Genomic DNA, 24,045 nt, shown 5'->3' with positions numbered 1-24,045 from the left:
AGTTCTGGCTTTAAGAATCACGAAGTTTTACACTGGCGTGATTGCACTGCCTGAAAGTGGATCTTAAATCCACACTGGAACATTTTATCTTTTGATTTTTTTTTTTTAAATTGTCTGTACTGTCTCTCAAAATAGAAATGCCCATTCCTATGGATGAATCAAAGTTTTCTTAATGTATATCATAAATAGCAAGGGCCCAAATCTTATTTAAAATAAACTGACTTGCCCAGCTGTTGCATGAAGTCTGCTTACTACAGATTTGCTACAACTTGATTGTTGGAAGGAATGTCTTAGCAGTTTCTTAATATGTATATATATTTTTGATAATATATTTGTTTTTTTTTAAGTAATGGACAAGCTAGGAAAATGTTTTCTTAGTCAGTTATGTTTCCGAAACCTCTGAAAGGAAGACTGTCGTTCCAGTTTCTTAGTTTTTTTTTTTTTTTTGTTTTTTTTTTTTTTTTTAATTTAACGAAAACTCCAAGACTGTTGTGAGGCCTGCTGCACTGGATGACCTCTGACCCCTGACTCTTGATGGGGTGTTCATGCTCTGTGCGTTAGGAACCGATAGGGAACTGAAGCCACACTGGCTCACATCTTCTCTTCCCGTTTTGCCCTGAACAGCGAGTCACCTGGTAGTTTGGGGAGGAAGACCCAAGTTTGATGCGTGTTTTGGGGAGTTAATGTTAATTTACCATTCTAGACTTTTCTCAGGTTACAAAGCTCCCAGTCATGCTAATATTCTCCTGTCACAAAAGGTGATATAGGGCACAAGACATTTCCAATGACTACAGTGACAGATTTAAAAGTGGCAGACTTCTTGTCTTTTGGCATTTTCTTCTCTTCACCCATCTGAACTGACATTTTGCATTTTGGTAGTCACTTTTTAAAAAAAAAATTTTTTTTTTTTAATTTTTATTTTTAAAAGTTTTTTGTGCATCGGTGTTTTGTCGTGAGCGTCAGACCTCCTGGAACTGGAATTAGATAGTTGTGAGCTGCCATGTGGGTGCTGGGAATTGAACCAGGGTCCTCCTGAAGAGCAGTCAGTGCTCCTAACTAACCACTGAGCCGTCTCTCCAGGCCTGGTAGCCACATTTGTTTATCATGAGAGCTAGTAAATACCAACGATCAATGTCTTGTTATGCATTCTCACATACACATACACACACGCAGTGTCCAGTTTGTTATGCACTTACACACACATATACATAGTGTCACATACACATATACGCACGCAGTGTCCAGTTTGTTAAGCATTCTTACACACACATATACATAGTGTCACATACACATATACGCACGCAGTGTCCAGTTTGTTATGCACTTACACACACATATACATAGCGTCACATACACATATACACACGCAGTGTCCAGTTTGTTAAGCATTCTTACACACACATATACATAGCGTCACATACACATATACGCACGCAGTGTCCAGTTTGTTAAGCATTCTTACACACACATATACATAGCGTCACATACACATATACGCACGCAGTGTCCAGTTTGTAGAGACTTCCTGTGATTGGTCGAATAACTGAATGAAAGCCCAGTGGCTTTCTGGACAGAACAGCCAACTATAGAGTCCATACACGCCTTCTGCTTTGTTTCCATTTGTCCTGTTTTATTTATTCTACTAGTACACAGAACTGTCTTTCATGTGACTTCTTTTCTTAACAGTTTTCTGCCACCTTTCCCCTACTTGTAGTTGTTATGGTTTTGTAACAAAAGTATATTACTGTGGGCCAGCAAGATAGCTTAGCAGGTAAGGGGCGTGGCGACAGGACTGATGACCTGAGTTTGAACCCACATGATGGAAGAAGAGGATCAATTCACATTAATTATCTTTAATCGCTGTATGTGTGCTGTGGTATGTGTGCCCAGGCACTTGTGCGTGTGTGTGCGCGCACACACACACACACACACACACACATACACACACAGACACAAACACGCACAGATAAATATAATAAAAGCATTTTAAGTATATCACCCTGATTTGCCTTTATGCTCACACCAAGTCACCGGTGTGCCATGCTTTTTAACTTTACATTCTGCACTTTTGATGCAATTTAAAAATTAGAAAATAAACCATCTGCCCGATCCACCACAGAGGAGATTTCAAACTGCATGGAGTGGCTGCCTGGCCTGTGGGCTGTGCTGGGGCTGCCCTGCTGGCATAGTGGGAAGGTGCCAGGAGTCCCGTGAGATGGCTCCCTCGTTCTGCTGTCAGATTAGAGCAGCAGGCATTCCTGCTTTCTGAAGGAAAAAAACGCCAAACCTTCAAGTCCAAGGCCACACTGATGAGGGTTTGTTCTTTCACCAGAATCTCTCCTTTCCTTCCCTCCCCAACCAACCACGCCTTCTTTTTCTTTCTCTTTCCTTTTTAAGTCACTTAGGGGAAAACAAACAACAACAACAAAAGCCAAGAACAAACTAAAGCAAAGTACTGGGGTTGGAATCAAAGTGCTAGAGGCCTGATACAAAGCCAGAGGGGCAGAGGCTCCAGCTACCTACGTGACTTTTCAGGGAGGGGCCCTTCTTCCTCACTACGTCCCCCTAGTGACATCATCTCCTGGGTAGTGGGCACCCAACTTCTCCACGGAAGGTTCTTCTGGCAGGTCCTGGTACTGAAGGAGTGTGCAAAATACTAGAAAACTGTCTGCTGGGGACCCAGACAAGTGGTTCACAAATGTTTGCAAAAAAAAAAAAAAAATGCATGCAAAGTCTTTGAAGCCCTGAGGATACCTTGCCTTCAGAATCACAATTTTTGCTTATCAGTTACACTGGGGGCGTGGGGACACAGCCTCACAGATTGTCAGCGAATGTATGTTCTGTATCAGAAGCCCCGGTCTCATAGATGACAAGCAAGTTTAGACGCTATAAGCTAACCACACTCGGAAGTGTGTCCTGTGAGCAGTGTTATCAGTGTTCTGGAGACATGGGCATGTGTGAGTGTGAAGTGATAGAGATGGGTGAATGGTACCACGTGACTCGGGGTCCAGACTTTAGATGACAGAGTTGGGAGAGAGTCTGGGTGGGAAGAGGGGGTGTTTGTTCTGAAAGGCATGTGGAAATTATCACATTTCGCATCAGTAAGTGCAGCTTGAACTCAGTTACCTGCGTGGGCTCCGGACGAAGAAAGAAGAGCAAAGCTGGGTTTTGGAGTTATTTCTAATTTGTATTGGCAGAAAGAATGGATGGGTGACAGTCTTTATGCTGTGAGGGCTTTGATGTGTTTCATGTGCTGCAGGACCCCAGGGCAGAGAAACCAGAAGCGAGTTTTATTCCAGCCAGCGGACTCTCCGAATAGGGTCTTTGTAGCACCAGGACTGCTCCCCTCTGGAAGTGAATGGAGTTTACACGTTTCTGTCAAATCCATCCCTCAGAGTTGGAAGCATGAGCGGACTGGACCACTGGGGCCTCACTTACCTTGTCTCTCTCCCCCCTTTTCCTTTTTGGTTTCAGTGGCACGCCCTCTCCCCGGGAAGAACAGGCCAAATACTATGAATTAGCACGGAAAGAAAGGCAGCTACATATGCAGCTTTATCCAGGCTGGTCAGCAAGAGACAATTATGTAAGCCTTTTCTTGATCCCTGTGGCTTTCCACCCCCCCCCCACCCCCACTCCCACCCCCCCACCCACCCCCACCCACCCCCACCCCCTGCCTTGCCCTCACTCTCAAGGGGATGTCTGGAGGATGCGTGGTGTTGGCACTGTTTCGTGTTTTGGAAAATTAACGAACTGTGTAATGAAGATTTCATAAGTACGTTGGGGTCTAAAAACTTTAAGCATTTATTTTGTTGCTGTGAGTACTAATTTATCTGTAAAACAAAGCTCCTTCGAGAATCAAAACAGAGAACCCTTTATCATTAGAATACCAGAAAAAGATGTAAAACAAACAAACAAAAAAATCCCTATAATTTCACCACGTAAAGGCAAGATTAGTGATAGCTATATTCCCTCCTAGTAGGTTTTCTGTGTGTCTTTAGTTTCAAATATAGGTAAAAATACTATTATATATGTACATGTATTTTATGGCATGTTTCCTGTTCTTATATAAAAAATTCACTTTTCTTTTATGAAATCACTTTTATGTCCATATCCTGTTAAGTGAGTGTCTCAATTTCCTGGGTTTTCCTGATTTTATGTGATTTTATATTTTTCTGTTTCTTTTCTTTTTACCCTTTCATAGTCATAGGATCCACACTGCTGTGGATATGTCTGTGCATAGTAGGATGTCTTGTTTTGTTTTTTCTCCTGTACACAGGACCATTATTTCCACAGGCTAGATTCACAGTATCAGGGTCTTAAGAAAGAAGTTATAAACATTTTGAAGTTCTTGACACATGTTGTCATATTTCTTTCCAGGTGATGAGTATAAACCTCACATTAATGTACCCTGGCATCTTGTATGTACTTTGAATAAAGATGAAGTAGGGATTATCATGTTCTAGGCTTTTTATTGTATCAATATCTATTTTTTGTATCTATTGTATCAGAATCTATAATTTTATTGTCCTGAGGACCACCTCCCCTGTACTGACAGCTGCCTTGCCGCTGTGCAGCCTGAGCATCTTATTGGCCTTGTCTGGCTATAGTACAGACTGTCACATAGAAAGTGTATTATGAACGATAGATCTGAAATTTTGTCATTTTAAATAAAGTCACAATAGAATGTTTTGAAGATCATTTTTAGTTCAGCTCAGACAGCTGCAGTAGAATACCACAGCCTAGGTGGCTTAAAAGCAAAAGTTTTTTACTCACTGTTCCGGGAGGCTTAGATATTGGAGACCAAGGGGCCAACCCCGAGCACTTGGCTGTGTTCTCACAGGCTGCCCTTTCCCCAAGGACGAGTCCTGTTCATAGTGTCTGTGCCCCCAGTGAGCACCCCCCAAAGGTTCTACTTATCCCATCACGTTCTGGGGTGTCAGGAGGAGTGGGAATTTTAAGGGACACATTAGTCTGTAGCGGGAGACCAGCAGTAGGAATACCATTTGGGACAGCCTTCACACAGAGCAATTGTCCCTTCACGCACACATGTGAATCCCTGTACAGTTTATCGATGGCCTTTGCTGTAGAAGCTCCAGTTGCCATGGAGACAATGACAGCAGTGTGTGCCTGAGGTCACATGTCCCCTATTAGATACTGCAGCGTTTGAACGCATGTGTATCTATCTAGGAATTCTACAGTATGCTCCACGGACAATGCCATTTTACTGCTCAGAATTTGGAGCATGTTTGCCAGATATGACCTTGACACAGGAAATGAGAGTCCTATGGGCACTTTCTTAGGAGCAATGGCACAGCCATGCCCCACGTTGTCGTTTTTGTTGGTTTAGCAACCACCGCACACATTGTAGGCGATGCCTTATGTTCCTCTGGTTACTTTCCGTCCTTACAATTGTCCAGTGGCATCAGCATCATCGGTCCACCTCTCAGGGCTGGTGAGGTCGGCGAGGTTAGGTCATTTGTCCACAGCGGTGGGGTTGGCAGCTTTGAACTGCAATTTAAACCCACATCAGCTGGCCCTGAGGATCGCCATAGCTTCCCTCCTGAGTAGTGATTGGCATCTGTGCCTACAGAGCCTTTGCTGTGCCCTGTAGGGGGGACACTGTGTGTCCCCTTCTCGCCCTGTCTTGCTTGCCCTTTGGCTGTGACTTGCCTGGGAGGGGGCCACTGACCTTTACCCCCTTGACCCCATACAAGAGCTTGGCCGAGCTGGAAGTTTGCACATACCTGCATTGCTTGCTGAATGTCTTGACAATTTTAGTTCTAGTTTTCAAGTGATAGGTTTTAGCATTTTAGAAAAGATGTAACGGACATTAGCATGTGTCCCTCTTCTCTGACTTACCTATTCCTTTGCCCGCCTTCGCACGAAAGGAGGGTAGTTTTGAAGGAAGCTGGTGGACTATGAGTTCATCTTTAAAGATTTTACTCTCCATGACTGACTGTTAAAGAACATTGTCTTCCTGTGCCTTGCCTGAATGAAGGGAAAACCCAGCTTCGTTGATACTATTTTTTTAACCATCCCATCGATGGCTAAGGCAATGCCGGAGTCGTGTGAGAGCACCCTTGCAAACAATATTCCCAGCTGGAGTTTAGCATCAGGAGCAGGATGTAGAGTGAGGATGATTCCTGGGCCTCTGAGATCACTAAACCCACATCTGGGTTGATGGTTAAAATGGCCCACTCAGTGACATCATTGACTTTTTAGAATTGAAGTTTACATCCATAATTTGGGCTAATAAAGGAAGTTTCTGTGAGTCAGCCGTGCATAGAATTTTTCTTGAGTGAGATTATCCTGCCTCCTAGGATGCATACTTTGTAATTTTGACAAAACATTGTTTAATTGTGCATGAATTAATCCACATGTTCAAACGGGCCCCCTCTTTACCCTCCATAAAGTCTGAGAGTTTCTCTCACCTCACTGATTTATCCCTAAACTACCACACAAGCGGTACCAGTAGTGACTCTCAGGAGCTATCCACACTGGCTGGCTGTAAGGTGGAGGAGGATGGAGAGAGGCTCAGAGCCTATGCTGCTGGCAAATAGATGGGCTGTGACCCTGAGCTCAGGGTCATCTGCTCAGCAGAAGAGCCCCAGTCTGTCTAAGGAAGAGGGATGAGGCATGGGACAGAGAAAGTTCTTGAAAGAGATGACACTTGAGACTCATGCAGGTGCGAGCAGGAGAGGAAAGCGCAGAGGTTTAACCGGAAACAGCCTCAGGGGAACATCCAAAACTGCAGAAACTGTTTGAGTGAAGGGAGCATGCTCCCTTCCTCCCCCTGGAACACCTCTGGTCAGATTAAAGATGATGTTCTTTACAATCCGGGCTGCTCGCCTTAGTGTTTAGGAAGAGTGTCAGTCAACTTTGTAAAACTCTGAGGTACGGAAGTACACGGTGGGCGTTCCTTTGTTTATTCAGCTGGAAATACCTGTCACAGGTTAGCCACTTGCAGCTCGTGGAAACGGGCTGTGACTGTAGCCTCTTTAAGTGGGGGTAGTTTTGAAGAGAGATGAACATGCTAAGCTGCTTAAAGCATGACCAGATTGTCACTGAGGTGTGTTTGTCGTGGAGGTGTGTTTTGGAACCTATCTAAACTTGCTCCTGTATCGGCGGAAGTGAAGGTCTCAGCCTGCCAGGTCCCACTTCCTCCTCTCTCCCTCTATCCCAGGCTATGGCATGCTTCTGCCACAGGGATCTGGGCACTCTTCTGACACTGTGGACATAAAACATCGTGTAGTTCATTTCACATCCTTCACAGAATCAACGCGGGCACCACCTGAGACACCACCAGGGCAGTCAGGAGGAGGGGTAGCCCCGGAAGGAAGCAGGAACACAGGACTCCTCACAGGCACGCACGCGCAGACACAGCTGAAAGCCAGTCACTCTGGGTGGCTCGCTGGCCGGCCACCTTCTGGCCGTGCTTTTCCTGCATGCAGTGCACACCTGCATGCCTCCCCTCCACTCCCTGTCTTAACACTGTGCCTCTGTCCTTCCAGGGCAAGAAGAAGAAGAGGAAGAGAGAGAAACTACAGGAATCCACTTCAGGTAGGTACCTCGTAGCTTGCTGTGGGCACTCCTGCTTCTGCGAGACTCCTCGTAAATAGTCCGCATCTTCCTAGACGCTGCCTCGTCCAGTGACTGTCACGTGTGATCCCTTCACTCAGCTCTCTTTCCTGAAACTCCTGAACATTTCAAAAAGACTTTTCTTTTAAATGTGAAGGTTCCTGTAAAAAGCCCCCTTTCCCGTCCCCTTGCCCTAGAGTCATAGTTAGGAGCTGTGGTTGATTTTTTTTTTTTTCTTCTGTTGTCTGCATCCTCTTGGCTTCTGCCTCTGCGTTGTTTGCATAGTCCCTAAAGATGTGACTTTTATGATGACAGTACAACATGCTGCCTTGTATTCCCTCGAGAGTCTTTCTTTGGGTTCTTAATACTGAACACCACAAGCGGCGGGGGCTTGCACTGGCTGCGGGAGTCAGTGAGGTCCCACGCTGGTCCATCTTTCTTCCTATCGGAAGGCCACCACATGCACTGCACAAACAGAAAGGGCTGCCATGAGGACCGTAAGAAGCAAAGCGAACCCGGTCCACATGCTATTGTAGCTACTACTACGTGTTTGGAATGTACAGAAACCTCTCCATAAAAATTTGTTAAAGACACAATTTTCTGCAGGTACAGGTCCCAGAATGACAGCTGCCTACATCTGAAACATGGTAAGATCATCAACTCTCTGGTCCTATTGCTGATCTGGCTCTAACAAGAGGCTTTTGCTTGTGGATCTTCCCGCTCTCACCAGCTCCACTCAGCATTATTCCCCGAGAGAGGAGAAGGCCACCACAATCAGTCTAGCGCTGTTGAAGCTCCCCTGGTTTTTAGCCCAGTGTGCGTGAGCGTTTGCAAAACATTGTGCTTTCATGCTGCCACGCCTTTTTGTCCTGCTTACAGCTCTATTCTCTCGCCCCACCCCCCACCCCCAACCGGTGGAAAAATCTGCCCTTAAAAAAAAAAGAAGAGGCAGCGTGTCACCCTCCTCATCCGACAGGGATGTGTTGGAGGGATGCCACTGTAGCCCCCTCAGTCCTGTTACACGGTAAAGACTCAGTCGAAACGATGTGTGGGCAATCTATTTGCAGCGAGAAAGATTTGTGCACTTAAGTGACTGATTATTTCTTCTGTTGCCTGTTTTTCTATATTGGTAACCGCTGTTAGCCATCCATCGCCCTAGGATTTGTGAGTAAAACTGAATTCGCTTAGTTTTATGTTGTCTTTAATTTCTAGTCACATGACCCAGGAAGCTGGCTTCGCAAATGAAGGCTGGGTCCTGAGTTTGAACGGACAGGGTGTAGCTGCTCTCCACCAAGGGGTTGCCTTTGTTTCTTCGGTGTTCTTTCTCTAGAACCTGCGTAGTCAGTCCCCGGTCCTGTTGGACGCCCTTTGGGTCTGCGTACCACTTTGCCAGCTCTTGTTGCCTGAAGGCCACAGACCTGTCGCCATTCTTGTGCCTGTGCCTCGGGTCATTTGCTGCAAGTTTCTCCTCACTTCCAAACTGCAGAATCTTGAAGCGATATCCCCACAGCCATCTCTCAGTTCTGAGAGGATGGTACCAAGTACACTTAAAAACTAACGAAGCCCAGTGCCCGAGCTGGGAGGGGACAGGGACTCCTCCTCCAGGTCCCCTCTAGTGGACTCAGGGACACTTCCCGGGTCTCTTAAACTCAAAACAATTAACTACACTTTAGTAGGTTTCACACACACACACACACACACACACACACACACACACACACACACACTGACCTTGCTTGGTCATATCCACCCTCCCCAACACACAGCCCTCCCTCCCTCCCATCTCAACCCCCCCCTTCCCGGGTCTCCTCACCTTTCTTGTTTCCTAGCAGTCCCTTCGAATTTTCAGGATCTTTTTCCTTTTTTTTTTTTTTTTTTTTTTTTTTAGCTAGATCTTTGGGTTAGTACACAAAATAATCTTGTTATAGAATTGCCTTTTTAAATTGTTTTATTTTTTATCGTTAAATTAGCTTACAAAGTATCAGGTTTCCACATGGAATTTTAATGTTTCTTTTTGACTGACGTCCCCCCCCCCCATCACTGTTGGGACATTTCCATCGGCATGTGTCAGTACGCTTTGTTCTGATTTGCTGCCTTCCCCCACGCCGCTCCCTCCCATAGCTCCTCTCCTCCCCAGATAGTTTTCACTCTCTGCTTTCATGCTATTTAAGACTTCTGGCTTCTACCTTGAGAGAAAACACATTGTTGTATGTAGGTCTAGATTATTTCCTCTAGCTCAATCACCCCTGGCTTATTCCATTTTCCTAATGACTTACTCTATTTTCAGCTGGCTGGGTTTCATTCCTCTTTATAGCTAAATAGTACTCCACAGTGTCTGTATGTCTACCACGTTTCTTTATCTAATTAATTTGTTGCCTAACCTCTGGGCTGTTGTGAACAGCCCCCTCTGGAATCATGGGTGTGTGGGCATCTCTGTTGTATGCTGACTTGACTTTGGGTGTATACCCAGGAGCCTGATTATACTGTTGGTCTACTTTTAGTGTTTTTGGGAAACCACCATACATTGATTCCCATGTAGTTATACTGACTTACATGCAAGAGTTCCTTTCCTACATGGATGTATTATGACTAGTGCGTATTTGCCAGTGTAGTTATAATTTGCATTTCTCTGATAGCTACAGATGCTGAACATTTTCTCAAAAGTATCTGTTTGGATAATTTATTCATATATCGATTGCATTACGTGTTTGTTATTTTTTGAAGTTTTTGTTTGCTTCAAGTCACTTAAAATTTGTAACTGTGCTGGGTGATGGCGGCAGATGCCTTTAGTCCAGTACTCTGTATGCAGAGGCAGGTGGACCTCTGCATTTGAGGCCAGCCTGGTCTACAAAGATACACAGAGAAATCCTGACCCATAAAATGAAAGTGATAGTTTAACTGTGAGCAGGGTTGTGCACATGAGTGCAGTGCCCGTGGACACCAGCAGAGGGCTCTGAACCCCCTTGAACCAGTTAAGGGCAGCTATGAGCCCAACGTGGGTGCTGCTGGGAGCCGAACTCACATTCTCTAGGTGTGTGTATACTCTTAGGCAACTGCTCCCAAAGATTTTCTTTGTTTTTAATATATTGTGGATGTTAGCTCCTGTCAGGATTGTTGTTGAAAACTCCTTAGCCAAAGCCTGTTTGATCCAATGAAATATCTTATGGAGTTCTTTTCTTCCTATTGGAGTCCAGTTCCCGAAATCAATGCTTGCACCAATATCCCTTAGTAGTTTTAGAGTTTCAGCTCTTACATTAAGATTTTCGATCCATGTAGAGTAAGACACGATGGTCTAGTTTCAGCCTCCTCAAGGTGGGCACTCAGTGTCCCCTCCCACCTCTCCAAGTAGTTGTGGTTTCTTCAGTATATACTTATGGAATCAGTTGTCTGTAGATTGATGCGTTGTTTCTGTCCTCCCTTCCATTTTATCGGTCCATGCTGTCACTAATGTTATGTCGTTAAAGAAACTCCTAGTAAATGAGAAAGATCTTTTGAGCTCACACCCCTGAACATGCAATGCAGCTCAAACGCTAAAAAGCTCTCCAGATACTTGTGTTCTCACCCCTCAGAATGCATGAGTTATATTTAATGGTTCTACGTTTGGGGGTGGCTATCCCATGTGAGCATCTTGAAGCCCCATGTAGAAATTGAGGATGATGATGGTATGAACTCAAGGCGGTACATTTGAAAATTCCACATGCACATTCACTCTGGGTTATGGCTGACCTGCTGTCAGGAGCAGAGCACACTTTGGTCTGCTGGAAATAGGATCGGTAAGAGCCATTCCTGTGAGCGCTTTTTGAACAGCCAAATACATCCTTCCCAGTTTTGTGGAAAAGCTGAGAGCCCAGGGCCTTGGGAGATGAGCTATGTCTGCTGGAAGGCCAGACTAGTGGTTTATTCACCGCAAACCCCCAGTGAGGATGACTCCTGCAGGGTAAGCGCTACCTTGGGGAGGGGCTACTTGCTAAATGGGATCCTTTCCTTTCCCAGAGGAGTTTCCAGCTTGAGGGGCTGTAGGCATAAGAAGAGTAACTATGAAATAGTATGATACGAGCCGTGAGTTCCATACAGCGCGTTAGTTATATTAACGAGTATGTAAAACAGGTAAATCTGAATAGGAAAGGGGCAGTGCCCTGGATGGCTGACATTTGGGCTGTATGTTGGCTACGGAGTTCCTAGATTCCAGAGCATGGTGATGATGATGCCAGGATCTTGTAGGGCTTCGTTGTGGGTTTGATTTGGAACCTATAACACCTCAGCAGCTTGTAAGGGGCCAGAGGTCATTATCAAGGCCTCAACTTTTCTTTCTTCCTGACTTTAGTGAAGAAGCAGAAGAGAGTAAGCAAAGAACTGGAAGTTTTGAAACATCAGGAAAATTGATCACTTGCATTTATTAACTAAAAACCAACTCTAAAAACAAGTTCATTAATATTGACGGTAGTACAGCAAACCCAAAGCCAAAATTGTACAGAGATATGGTTTCAGTGTAGTGCCTCTGATTACATGGTATCCACAACCTAATTTAAAAGGAGAAGCAGGGTTCTTTAAAAAGGCGGAGAACTCCTCTGGCTAAAGGCACAGAACTTCTCCTGGAGACAGAGATGCACGCACACACAACCCCCCTCACACCCACCCTACCCACCCCATCCCCACTTTGGCTCTGGCACAATCTTTATCTCAGAGGCTTGCTAACTAAATGAAGAAGCGTGTTTATCACTAAGTAGAACCTTCAGCCTCCCCTGCCCTGGGGCCAGGAGCTGTGTGGGAGAGGTAATTGCAAGTGCTGTACAGGCTGCAGGAGTTAATTGTGCAGGGCTTGGATTTATGTTGAAAAAAAAAATTGTTTCTGGCTTCTGTTTGATGCTGGCATTTGAAAGGCTCAAGGCTCCTGGGTCCTGTGACTCCTCCCAGAGGACCTCCCAGATGCAGAGCAAGGACTGAGATGCAAGGCCTGCAAGAAGGCAGAGAACCCCAGGGTCGGGGAGCCTGACCTGCCACCCCAGCTTCAGCCCTGTCCTCTGAGAGTTGGGGAGTGGTCAGACATCCTCCGTGGTTTTCAAACATGTTTATTTCCGATAGAATTTGAAGCTTACCCTGGCACGTTTGAGCCGTTTCCCTAATTCTACCCTGAAAGTGTACATGAACCAATGTCATTACATGTCCTAGCCTCTAGGTGTCTGCCTCTGGGTTGGCATTAAGTTAAAACCAAACTTTTTGTTGTTTTGTTTTGTTTATTTTTTTAAGATTTATACTGAATATTGTATACAGTATTCAGCCTCTATGCATGTTTGGATACCAGAAGAGGGCACCGGATCTCATTATAGGTGGTTGTGAGCCACCATGTGGTTGCTGGGAATTGAACTGGGGACCTCTGGAAGAGTAGTCTGTGCTCTTAACCTCTGAGGCATCTCTCCAGCCCACCAGGCTTTTTTTTTTTTTTTTTTTTTTTTTTTTTTGTGAAATAAAGAGAAATTGGAGGCAGTTGGAGAAATCTTAACATTTGTCCATAGTCACACAGTAAAAATGAAGGCACCTGCCTGGACCTAGAAAGAGAAAATGTCACTCACCTACTGTCCCCTTCTTCATCTTGTAGCACATAGGAAGGAAGCACCCCAGTGGGAATTGTTACACGCAGAAGGTAGTTACTGGGAGTTAAAGACTTGAGAAAGAGCCCCTCTCTCTGGAGATGAGTAGCTGTCAGGTTAGAGGGGCCAGGAGTCACACGCAGTGAGTGTCTAAGTTCCAGGCTGTGCAGTGTCCACCTAGCTGGAGTGAGGTCAGCCAAGGCCACAGTTCCTCTGGGCTCAGCACCGCCCCCTAGTGGAGGCTGCCGCATCCCCCCTTCCCAAAGAAGTGTCTAGTCCCTAGGCAAGAGGCTGCTAGCTGTGTCTGTCTTGGCCTCAGATTCCTGGCTTACTTTGCTTGAAGCTGGAGAGCTAAGTGTCCTGAAAGGGGTCTCCCAGGGCTTCTGTCCCTGGCTTGGCCATTCTGAAGGAATGGCCTACCTGGGTCCACTCTCCTCTCAGTGAGCAGTGTGTGTACAAATGGCTGCCACGCCTGCCACAGGTGAGGAAAACCCTGGATTGGGAATCTGAACGGCAGCGAGCTCTGTGAGCTGTAATGTTCCTTAGAAAGTTCAGAACTCTGGCAGGGAGGGCGGGGGGGGGGGCGAAGCTTGGTCACACAGTTTTAACATAGAGATGGTTACATAATGACAACTTGGTTGGCTAAAGTATCTGCCATGGTAAACTGTGAGTTTTCAAATTATGCCCTGGATTGCTGTGGTCACTGTGTCTAGCTACTTTGTGTTGCTGTGATGAAACATTAAGAGGAAACATACAGAAGGAAGAGTGTACTTGGGCTCAGGTTCCACCTTAGCAGTGACACAAGGCAGCAAGCAGCAGGCATGGAGCCAGGAGCTTGAGGAAGCTGAAGTCTCACATTTTGAACCACACCATGAAGCAGGGAACTAGAACCCGCAAACTCTCAAAGCCCGCCTCCAGTGACACATTTCCTCCTAAGCCTCCCCAAACAGCTCCACTAACGGGGGACCGAACGCTCTCATGCCTGAGACCGTGGAAGACTTCTTATTTACACCACGCCTGATACTATGCTCTGCACACTGTGAGAACCCGGGGTCTTTGTATCCACGGCTATGGGCAAAGACAGCTGTAGATTAAAGACTCTGGGTCTTCAGAAAGTTCCAAAGAAAGCAGAACTTGGTTTTGACGTGCGTTCAGCACTGTGCTCGCTCTGTGAGAGTGGTGTCAGGTAGGACTGCCCCACTGTAGGCCTCTGCAACACCGCTGAGCATGGTTCCGCCTCCTCACTTGTGACCAGTGTAGTTGAACCTGCAACACTAGCGGGTCATCTTTTTTTTTTTCCTTGCCACGTTATCCCCTAAACAATACAGAAGCCATTTCATGGCACTTGCACTGTTTTAGGTACTAGAAGCAGTCTAGAGATGGCTTAAAGTACAGGAAGGATATACATCCATCATATGCAGATCTGTTCCACTTCTCATCTGACAGGAAAGCATCCTTACCAAGGGATAACTCTACAGGAGCAGCCTGTATCTGGCTTACAGGACCATCTTGTAGAATCAAGGATACTCACACTGATGGGCCAGAGAAGCAGAAATAGGAAAGTAGAACTCAGTTATCAACCCGGTCCACTGATCAGATGACATCACAACTTAGCCTATGGCTCAGTGGTTAAGGCACTGGCTACTCTTCCAGAGGACGCAAGGTCAAGTCCCAGAACCAACACAACTCCAGTCCCTGGGTAGCCAAAGCCCCTCTCTTGCCACTGAAGTACCAGGCACACACATTATACACACACATGTATGCAGACAGACAAAGCACCCATGTACAAGAAATAAATAAGAAAATATTTAACTGGGGATGAAGAGATGCACAAGAGGCTTACTTAAACTCCCTTGAGATAACATAACACCTAGAATTGTCCTAAAACCTATGATAGGCAATTACATCTGTCTACCAAAGTAACTTCTATACTAATAATGAGTTGTTTTAGACAATTTTTATCAGGATCTGTTTCTCAGTGAGGTATCTACAGCTTTGGGTAGTGCCACCTTCTGAGTTTTTCAGAAACCCGGAATTCTATCTCCTTAAATATCAGAACGTGGGAACTGGTATGTGTGTGGTATCCAGGGTAGAACCCAGGATCTTGTGCACGGTAGGTGTCTGGTTAGTTTTTTGTTTTTTTTTTTTTTTTGTTTTGTTTTGTTTTTGTGTGTGTTTCTTTGTTTGCTTCTTTGTTTTTATTTGTCAACTTGACATGGGCTGGAGATACCTGAGAAAAGGGAATCACAACTGAGAAAATGCTTCCCTGAGAGTGGCTGGTGGGCAGGCTTGTGGAGCATTCTCCTAATTAGTGATGATGTGGGGAGGCTCTGCACCAGGCGGGTGGTGCCTCCACTGGACAGGTGGTCCTGGGTTGTATGAGAAAGCAGGCTGAGCAGGCCCCGAGAAGCAAGCTGCTAAGTGTCACTTTTATATCAGCTCCTCGCCTTGCTTCCTTTGAGGATGAGCTGCGCTTAGGAAGTGTAGGATGAAATAAACTCTCCACTCCCCACGCTGTTTTTATCACAACTCCAAGACAATAGGCTCTACCACTGTCAGCATCCACAGCTCCAAACATGGACTGTTTATATAGGATTCAAGGAGGCCGGAGAGAGAACTCAGTAGTTAAGGACACTGGATGCTCACCCAGAGAGAGGATCTGAGTTAGATATTCAGCACCCACACTGCAGCTCACAACCTCCAGGCCAGGGGATCCAGCGCCCTCTTCTGGCCTCTGTCGGGCACCAGGAGCATGGGTGATGTAGAGACATGAATGTAGGCCAAATACCTGTACACATAAAACATACAAAAAAAAAAAAGGACTTTAAGTATAATTCTATCTTCAACATGGTACGCTGAAATGTATTTCTCAGTACTTCATGTACAATCTACAGAGTGTGTACCATATTATATATGCTACAGTATATACGTGGTATATTAGCATTACATATGTAGTAGTCTGGCATTACTGTAAGTGACTCCAAGTAATATAGAAAAAAATGTTAAACTGCTCTCTCGAATTTTTTTGTAACTTTTTTTTTTTTTTTTTTTGCAATATGGAATGATTCCCCAGGAATATGTGGCTTCTGTCATGCTGTGGGGATTGAGATATTTTTAAAAAATGAATTTTATTTGAATAATACAAGTCAAAACTAAAGGGCCCGGACTTAGAGGTACAAAGGTGCTGAGTAGAAGTAAAGTGTGTTGGGTTTGTTGGTGAATTCCGTGGCATCGCTGTGGCTCTGTGTGACATTCCTACCCCTCCTACCCCTCCTCTGTCCTCCATGCCTGAAGCTCTGCTGTCACCACTGATCTCCTGCTCAGGCCTCTGGGGCTTTAGCAGGGAGACTTCATTCCTTCATGCACCATGTGGCAGAAAAGGCCAAAGCAAGATTCGGTTTTAATTCAGCTCTAGCATGTGGTGTACGCTGCATGCCCGGAACTTCTGGTCTGCCTTCCAGACTTGCTCAGCTACTGCTGTTTTAGAAGATACCCTGTACCCAGGAATCGCCCGTTGCTCCTTCTTTTATACCAGAAATCCCGTAAGTGGCATCAACTTGCTCCGTCTTGGTTCTCTGTTGGTCAGCCTGAATCCCCTCAACCCTCCCGTTCTCGGCTTGTGTATCCCACATTCTTGGCTTTCTGGGGAGTGGAGGAACCCTGGGTTGTTGCCCTCCCACAGTGCCTGCTGAGTTCATACTTGGCACTTTAAATGCCAAGGAGGTAGTATCTGAGGCTCACTCTCCCTCTTAGAGCATCAGGCACCAGTAAGTCCCTTGTTTCTTCCTTCATCCGTGAGCAAGGGCAGGCTGCCACCTGCTTCTTACAGACGAGGAACCAGGGCTCGGCAGGCTGCAACGACTTCCCGGGTAAATCAGGGTCATGATTGCAGAGCTTGGATTGCAACCTGACTGAGGACTGTCTGATCTGAGGGTCTTATACCGTGCACTGCTACTTTCCCGCCTTCCGCGTACTTATACGGATTCACAAGGCAGTGTTAAAGCAAAGGGCGCCTGATCTGAAAGCAAACACACAAGTGTACGTGGATTTGCGGCCTCATTTTTATAGGGCGTTAGCCTCTGCCCTCTCTCCGCGAACTGCTGTCAGGATGAGAGAAACGTGGACTAGGAACAGCATTTGGAAGTGGGGCTTCCTGTCCACAGAAATAAAACGGGCCTTTGATGTCCTCTTAATTCAGAGCCTTTCTCTAGAACAGCAGCCTCTCAACTTGTGGGGTGGTGACCCCTTGGGGGTCGAATGACCCTTTCGCAAGGGTTGCATATCAGAGATCCCGAGCATCACATATTTCCATTATGATCCATAACAGTAGAAAATTAAAGTTAGATAGTAGCAATGAAAATAATTGCATGCTTGCGGGATACTACAACATGAGGAACTGTACTAAAGGGCCGTGTCGCAGCACTAGGAAGGTTGAGAAGCACTGTTGTAAAGTGTGCCACAAATGTGCCTGCAGATTGTAGACCCAGCGGTCACTGGGGCCGCAGCCTCCCCTCCCCACAGGACATGCGTCCTCACAGGCCAGGCCGATCTGTATTGTATAGACTGAAGACAAAACTCCCCTGCAGTCATGGCCAATGGGTCCCGGGCCTGCCTCAAGTCACCTTGACACCATCAAAATTTAGTTTAACAGGTCTCTCTGTTCATGGTGACTAACACAGGAGAAAGCTGCACACTGGGCCTCCGCCTTGATCTAATCTGAGTCCAAAGCCAGGGCTCCAGACCCCTTCCTGACTCCCTCCCACAGCTCTGTGGTTAGCAATGGACCAGTCCCGAGTGTGGAACTAAGGGCTAATTCAAGTGCAGAAACAAAACTCAGTGTCAAGCTCCCTGACCACACATTTCCATTTTCCTTTTCCCAAACCCCCAGGGTTGTCTCACTGCCAGGGAACCACAGCCAGACTTATAGGCTAGGACGACTCTCAGAGGGGGTCGGAGTGTTGTTGTTGATTGGTGATCTCGGGTCTCTTTACTGGTTTGCTTTCAAACAGTGTGGCGTCTTGGGTTGGGCAAAGCTGTGGTATTCTAGATGTAGATAGAGCACATTGCCAAGATAAAGGTGCTGTTGCCTAGTGATAGACAGACAGAGGGATGGATGGAAGGCAGGAAGGGTAAAGAAAGTGGGTGGCAGTTTAGTTGCACAGTGTGGTGATGAACGTGTTGAAGGCGCAGAAGTGTGTTTGTTTCCCCATTGTGGGTTGGGTGACGTCAAGCCAGCTCATCACCACCCTGGGCCATGAGTTCCTCCTCTCCAAATAAGTGAGAACACACAGCACTGTCCCGGCAGTGGGAAACTGCAGAGTTTGACCCAGGGTCAATAAGGCGATGGCCCGGTAGAAACAGAATGCTTGGGGAAATGGCCCAACTGTCCTTACAGGGGTCACCTTCGGCCAGTCATGTCGTAATCTGCCTTAGTCTCCTTTGCAGAAAGACAGGGCTAGACCAGTCCACATGCTTGCTTCCTGCCCTGGAATCCTGTACAGCCACCCTCCACATACATCAAATTGTACAACTCAGAAGTCCACGCCCTGCCGTAACAAGCAGAGAACAACAGGCTGCTGGTATGAGGGGTGTGGTATGTTGCCACAAGGCAATTCTTTCACTTAAAACCTCTTTTCACCTCTCACAAAACTAATCTCTAATACTGTCCCCCGCCCCCAAAGATGATGTTATAACTGCAAACACATTCAGGCCCCTACTTCCTGCTGGTGGCATTTAGGCTGAAGTGGTTGGGGGGGGGGGGGGGGGAGGTGTGGAGGGCGAATCTTGTCCCAGACCAGTGCTTTTGATTGCTTACAGACTCTGAGCCTGCTGTGAAGGGTAGGAGAATTCGCATTTTGGCCCTAAGAGACCTGCCTTGTTATCCCTGCCTTAGCTGCCAAGCCCAGGTGTCCAGGGCCTTCCCAAGCCTCCGGGCCTTTAATAGAATCCCACATTTATTTCCCCTCTCAGTTTTGTGCCAAGGCCAGAGGCCCAGTGTCTCAGGGTCAGTGCAGTTCACCTGCCAGGAATCTTCAGCTTTTCCCTTTCCATTCCCGCTCTTCCTAAGCCAGGAGAGGGGATCTCGGTTCTACCCGAGTGGAGGGGTGTTATGTCAGATTGGAGATAGTTCCAGAAACACAGCAGTGCTCAGGGCATGAAGGGCATTGTATTCTGTCAAGCCACTGCAGTAATGGCCACATGGCAGGGCACTGGCCTTAACATCTGTAAGGGAGACTTGCTGGCCGCCTTTGAAGCTGAAGGCTTGGTAATTGCTGCTTTGATTGCAAGGGAAGGCTTCGGTGGGTGGAGCCCTGTCCTTTGCCAGCAAGCCGCCCGGCCCCACTGCAGACTGTGGCAAGTCTCCCATCTCTGGAACTTAGTGCCAGTGGTTTCTTCTAAAGAACCTTGAATTAACACACACACACACACACACACACACACACACACAGAGAGAGAGAGAGAGAGAGAGAGAGAGAGAGAGAGAGAGAGAGAGAAGACACCACACTGAAGACCCCATTTCTCCCATGGGATGTAAGAAGAGCTGGTCTACCCTGGTGTCTGGGTATTTTAACAGGGTGGCCAAGGATAGTCAAGGAGCCTCCTTGCCACTTTGAATGACAGTTCCCCAATCGGGATGCAACTTGGGTGGTAGGCTACCATGCAGGGGACCTCTGAAGATGGCCAACTTGTCAGGGGGTGTTGCAAGGCAACAGAATGTGAGATAAAGGCAGCCAAACCCTGAGTGCGTGGCAAAGAATGGCTGTGAGGAGACAGGGAGAGTGTGTCCAGGTAAGTTATGTCTTGTCCGTGAGGAAAATGATGCTCTCGCCAGCCATGCTTGTCTTGACTGTTAATTATTGCTGAGCCCAACTCAAGAAGGGAGGGACAGGGTGGGTTGTAGGCAGGCGTGCAGAAGAAGGGGAATATTGGTCACAGCTAGGTCACAGGGGATGTGTTCATTGCATGGTTTAGAGTTCCCTGCACCTGGAGTTGGGGACAGACCCCAGCAGAGAGATAACAGAGACATTCCCAGCTCCCTTAGGCCAGTCAGGTCTAAATCCCAGCAGCCTGGCATGGACCAGCAGCATAGGACTTCAAGGCTATATATCCTTAAGAAACAGTATTTTCATCCAGGTGGTGGTGGTACACTCCTTTAATCCCAGCACTTGGGAGGCAGGCCTATCTCTATGAGTTCAAGGACGACTTTGTCTACAAATCAAGTTCCAGGACAGCTAGGACTGTTACATGTAGAAACCCTGTCTTGGAAAAAAGAAAAGGAAGGAAGGAAGGAAAAATATTTTCCTGTCACAGACTGAGGGGAAACTGACCAGGAATAACAGCCTTTGGACAGCCTTCATGCAGAAGCACAAAGTAAACAGAGGACGTGCAGGGCCCGTGTCCTTCCCAGACTTCTTCAGTCTGTTCCTCTCTCATTAGAGAGGTCTTGCCTTCCCTAGCTCTTTGACCCTCCTTGTGAAGGCCCGATGTGTTGCTTGGTTGGTAACAAGGATTGTAACTGAACAGGTTGTTGTTCTGCTAACTTGGGAAAGGTTAGCTTTGCAGAGTAAGGATTTTAAATCTTTGGAGACTTACAGTTATCCTGTTGCCATGCTTCCTTCCCATTTTCTTGCTTTGTTTTATTTCTCAGTAACCATTCGGGGATACAGTTGCTTCACAGTTTAGATCAGGTATTTGTAGAGACAGCTGTGGTGGGAGCAACCGTCCTCCACACACAGGTGTGCCATCCTCCACGCACGGCCTGCCGTCCTCCCGCACGGCCCTGCGGTCCTCCACGCACAGAAGGCCGCGCCCTCTGCCTCCGCACAGCTTGTGGGCAGGTGCCCTCTTCTTCTCTGAACTGCAGTCCTGTGGAAAGCACTTGGCCTTCCAGCCTGCTCGTACACCTCAGATGGTTCCAGCTTTGTCCGACTACTCGGACTCCTTCCTTCCTTTCCTCTTCGTTGGGAGTGCGAAGGAGCCCACCCCACAGAATTAACCTTTTGGGGGGGACAGTCTACTTGTAAGGGGGATATACCAATCAGAAGCACAGAGGCCTGGGCTCGTCTGAGGCTGTCCGGGCTCCAGATGGGACACAGGGCTCCTGCACCTCTATCTCATGTTCAAAGCTATGGGGACTAGTGAAGGGCTGAAGGGACAGGACCTTGCCTCTGCTCGCCTCTGTCTCCTTTTGTTACAGTGTTTCTTTTTAACCTTTAGTGGCATTGTAAAATCTCAGGTCATTAAAACTTTGGGGACTAAGGGCTTCTTTGCTTTTGAAAAAAAAAGTTATTTTCAGTTTCCTGCAGAGTATTCATTTTAGGTTAACATTGAATGTCTTCATGACTGTGGAGGGAATCATCTTGAGGACTTAAGGGTAAATGGAGATGTATCCACTGTATCCTGGGTATATTGGGCTTGTCCTATAGGAGTTAGCGGCATGCTGGCTGTTTGGAATGTTCTAGTACTGTGTAGAATCCTGCAGTGGCTCCTAGAGTGAACTAAAACCAGCTAATACTTCAGCATGACAGGCCATCCCCTGGCCTGGCTCTTGCTCACCTCTCCGATTCATGTCTAGCCTATCCCGCCTATGGATGTTGTTTTCAATCATGGTTTTTTGTCTGTTTAACCAAGGCCCAACACTTTATAAATACTCGCCATGGCATAGGTCTGCACATGCATATACAGAGCCAAATAAAAATTCAGCTTTATACACCTACCCTGGGATGTATTTGAGGTTCTTTTGGCTAGTATCCGGCAATCCGTTTTAGCCAACATGAACTTGAGAAAATGGATCATTTAGATGACTAGGTCAGACATTGCTGCCTGTAATAGAAGGTACAGTCTTTAGAGGCCCAATGGCCAATTCATATTAATAGCATTTCCTTTGTTCCTTCTTGAGGTGGCAAAAGAAGCTCATTCCCAACGTGCAAAGCCAAGGCGGCGACCCCAGGCCCTCTTCTGGAGATGGAAGCTTGTTGAAAACCCAGACTGCCTCCACAGCTTGCCCGGCTGACCCCCAAGGAGCTCTGACAGCCTCTTTACCCCGAGGTCACTGCTAGAGATGCTGACCCACAGAGACAGTCACTGCCGGCCCTTCCTCCCGTCTCCTGCAAGCGCCAACTTCCAAAAGCAAGTCAAAAACCGGTTGTTTCTGAAAAAAAAAAAAAAAGAAAAAGAAAAAAAAAAAAAGAAAAAAAAAAAAAAAAAAAAAAAGCCCAAGAGAATGCTAGCAGGCCCTGCCCACTGAGTGGCATTGCTTCTGGTCTCTGTGCACACTTCCCTTCTGTGCAGACCTGTCACCCTTCTCAAGGATAGTACCTTGTCACCGCAACCCGACCCAGCGACCAGAGCAGGCATCAGCATCCTGGCGAGAGAATTGTGGAGGACTCCTCCCGTTTTTGTCTTCATTTTCCTATCTTCTTCAAGTTTTTATTTAACAGTACAAAAGGATCAAGCTTGTGTTTGCTTCTTTTATTTTTTAACTCTAATTTTTAAATTTCCTTTTTAAAGAAAATTTATTTTCCTTGTATATTTTACTAGCTCTGAGCTTTTCAGCGAAATTCGTAGGTCTGGAAGAGTTTGGGATAAAAAGAAGATGAGGAGAAGCCTTCTGTCTTCCTGAGAGGGCTTGTCCAGCAGGCGGGTTCTCCGTGACACACAGGGGCCTCTGTCCTGTGAAGTGTCCGATAGAGCTAAACCATTAGCCAAACCCACTCTCGTTGTTAGCGATTGGCAGCCCATCTCACTTAATTTTCTGATTTTTTTTTTTATATGACAAACTTTAACGTACACCCATTTGCTGTGCATTTTCATTTCTTTCCTTTCACTCTTGTAAAAAGCCCAGCACTTGAACTGTTATTCCTTTAAATGTTCTGTATTTGTATCTGTTTTTATTAGCCAATTAGTGGGAATTTATGCCAGTTGTTAAAATGAGCGTTGATGTACCTGTTATTTTTCAACAGCGAGGCACAGCCTTTGCCCCAAACTGTCATCTTAACGTTTGTCATTCCAGTTTGAGTTGCCGTGCTGAGCATTTTTTAAAAGAAGCTTTGTAATAAAACATTTTTTTAAAAGTGTCATTTTATTAAGAATAAAGCCGCTGATAATTGAGAGTTGGTGATGAGCCGAAGTCGGAGAGGCATGGGATCAGCCCGCGTCCAGAAAGGACAGTGGAAGGTACAGGGTAAACCCTGTGCCCCCCCCCATGAAGACCCCGGAGTCAGGCAGAGCCATGTGGCAATGGGATTCTCCCTGCACACCACAGGCTCCATGAGGGCTCCAGCCCCGGTGGAGTGAGGCTCCAGCCAGGGCTCTTGTCTCCCCTCTTCAGAGTTCACTGCATTTCAACCTGAGCTCCCCAAATCTTGGGGCTCATCCATTCCCTCAGAGTCTAAGATTTCCCGGGGTTTAGTGATAGCCCATATTTTCCCCATAAGCCCTTGTTACGTTAGTACATGTTGCTGTCTGCCTTAGCAGGAGCTCCATACATTAAAATGGTGCTCCTTTGTGACCTTTCACCTCTTGAGTTTGCCTGGGATCCCCTGGTGTCCCTGGCTAACAGAAATCCTGAAATTCTAGTTCTTTCCTTCTCAAGCGTGGGCACAGCTGGGAAACAGCTGGTTCCCATGCTTGCAATAACCCTCCACGCACCGCACTTGAAGACTGCCATTAAATCACCCCTCAGATTTCTCTTCCCCAGGCTAAGTAATCCCAATTCCTCTCGGCTTTCATCACCAGCCCTTTAATCATTTTCATTACTATCCTCTGGAACCTCTCCAGTTCCTCTTCATTTAATCCTAAACTTGAACCAGGAAAAAGCGTATTATGTTCGGGGGTCCCACTTGTTAGAAAGATTTCCTATTCCACCCTTCGTTCAGGG

The 24,045-nt window shown here is 46.5% G+C and overlaps 1 long non-coding RNA gene across 1 annotated transcript; it reads left to right on the top strand.

Annotated features, from left to right (window-relative positions):
- The first annotated feature begins 3,488 nt into the window (after positions 1–3,488).
- LOC127217516 (uncharacterized) lies at positions 3,489–22,952 on the top strand. Its single transcript, XR_007834104.1, has 4 exons — positions 3,489–3,583; positions 7,512–7,560; positions 8,185–8,225; positions 22,066–22,952. It is a non-coding gene; the product is annotated as an uncharacterized LOC127217516 (long non-coding RNA).
- The last annotated feature ends 1,093 nt before the right edge of the window (positions 22,953–24,045 follow it).

Source organism: Phodopus roborovskii, unplaced genomic scaffold, assembly GCF_943737965.1.
Source record: "Phodopus roborovskii unplaced genomic scaffold, PHOROB, whole genome shotgun sequence".
Lineage (NCBI taxonomy): Eukaryota > Metazoa > Chordata > Mammalia > Rodentia > Cricetidae > Phodopus > Phodopus roborovskii.
The sequence above is the reverse complement of the archived record's forward strand: the minus strand, read 5'-3'. Positions and strand labels throughout refer to the sequence as shown.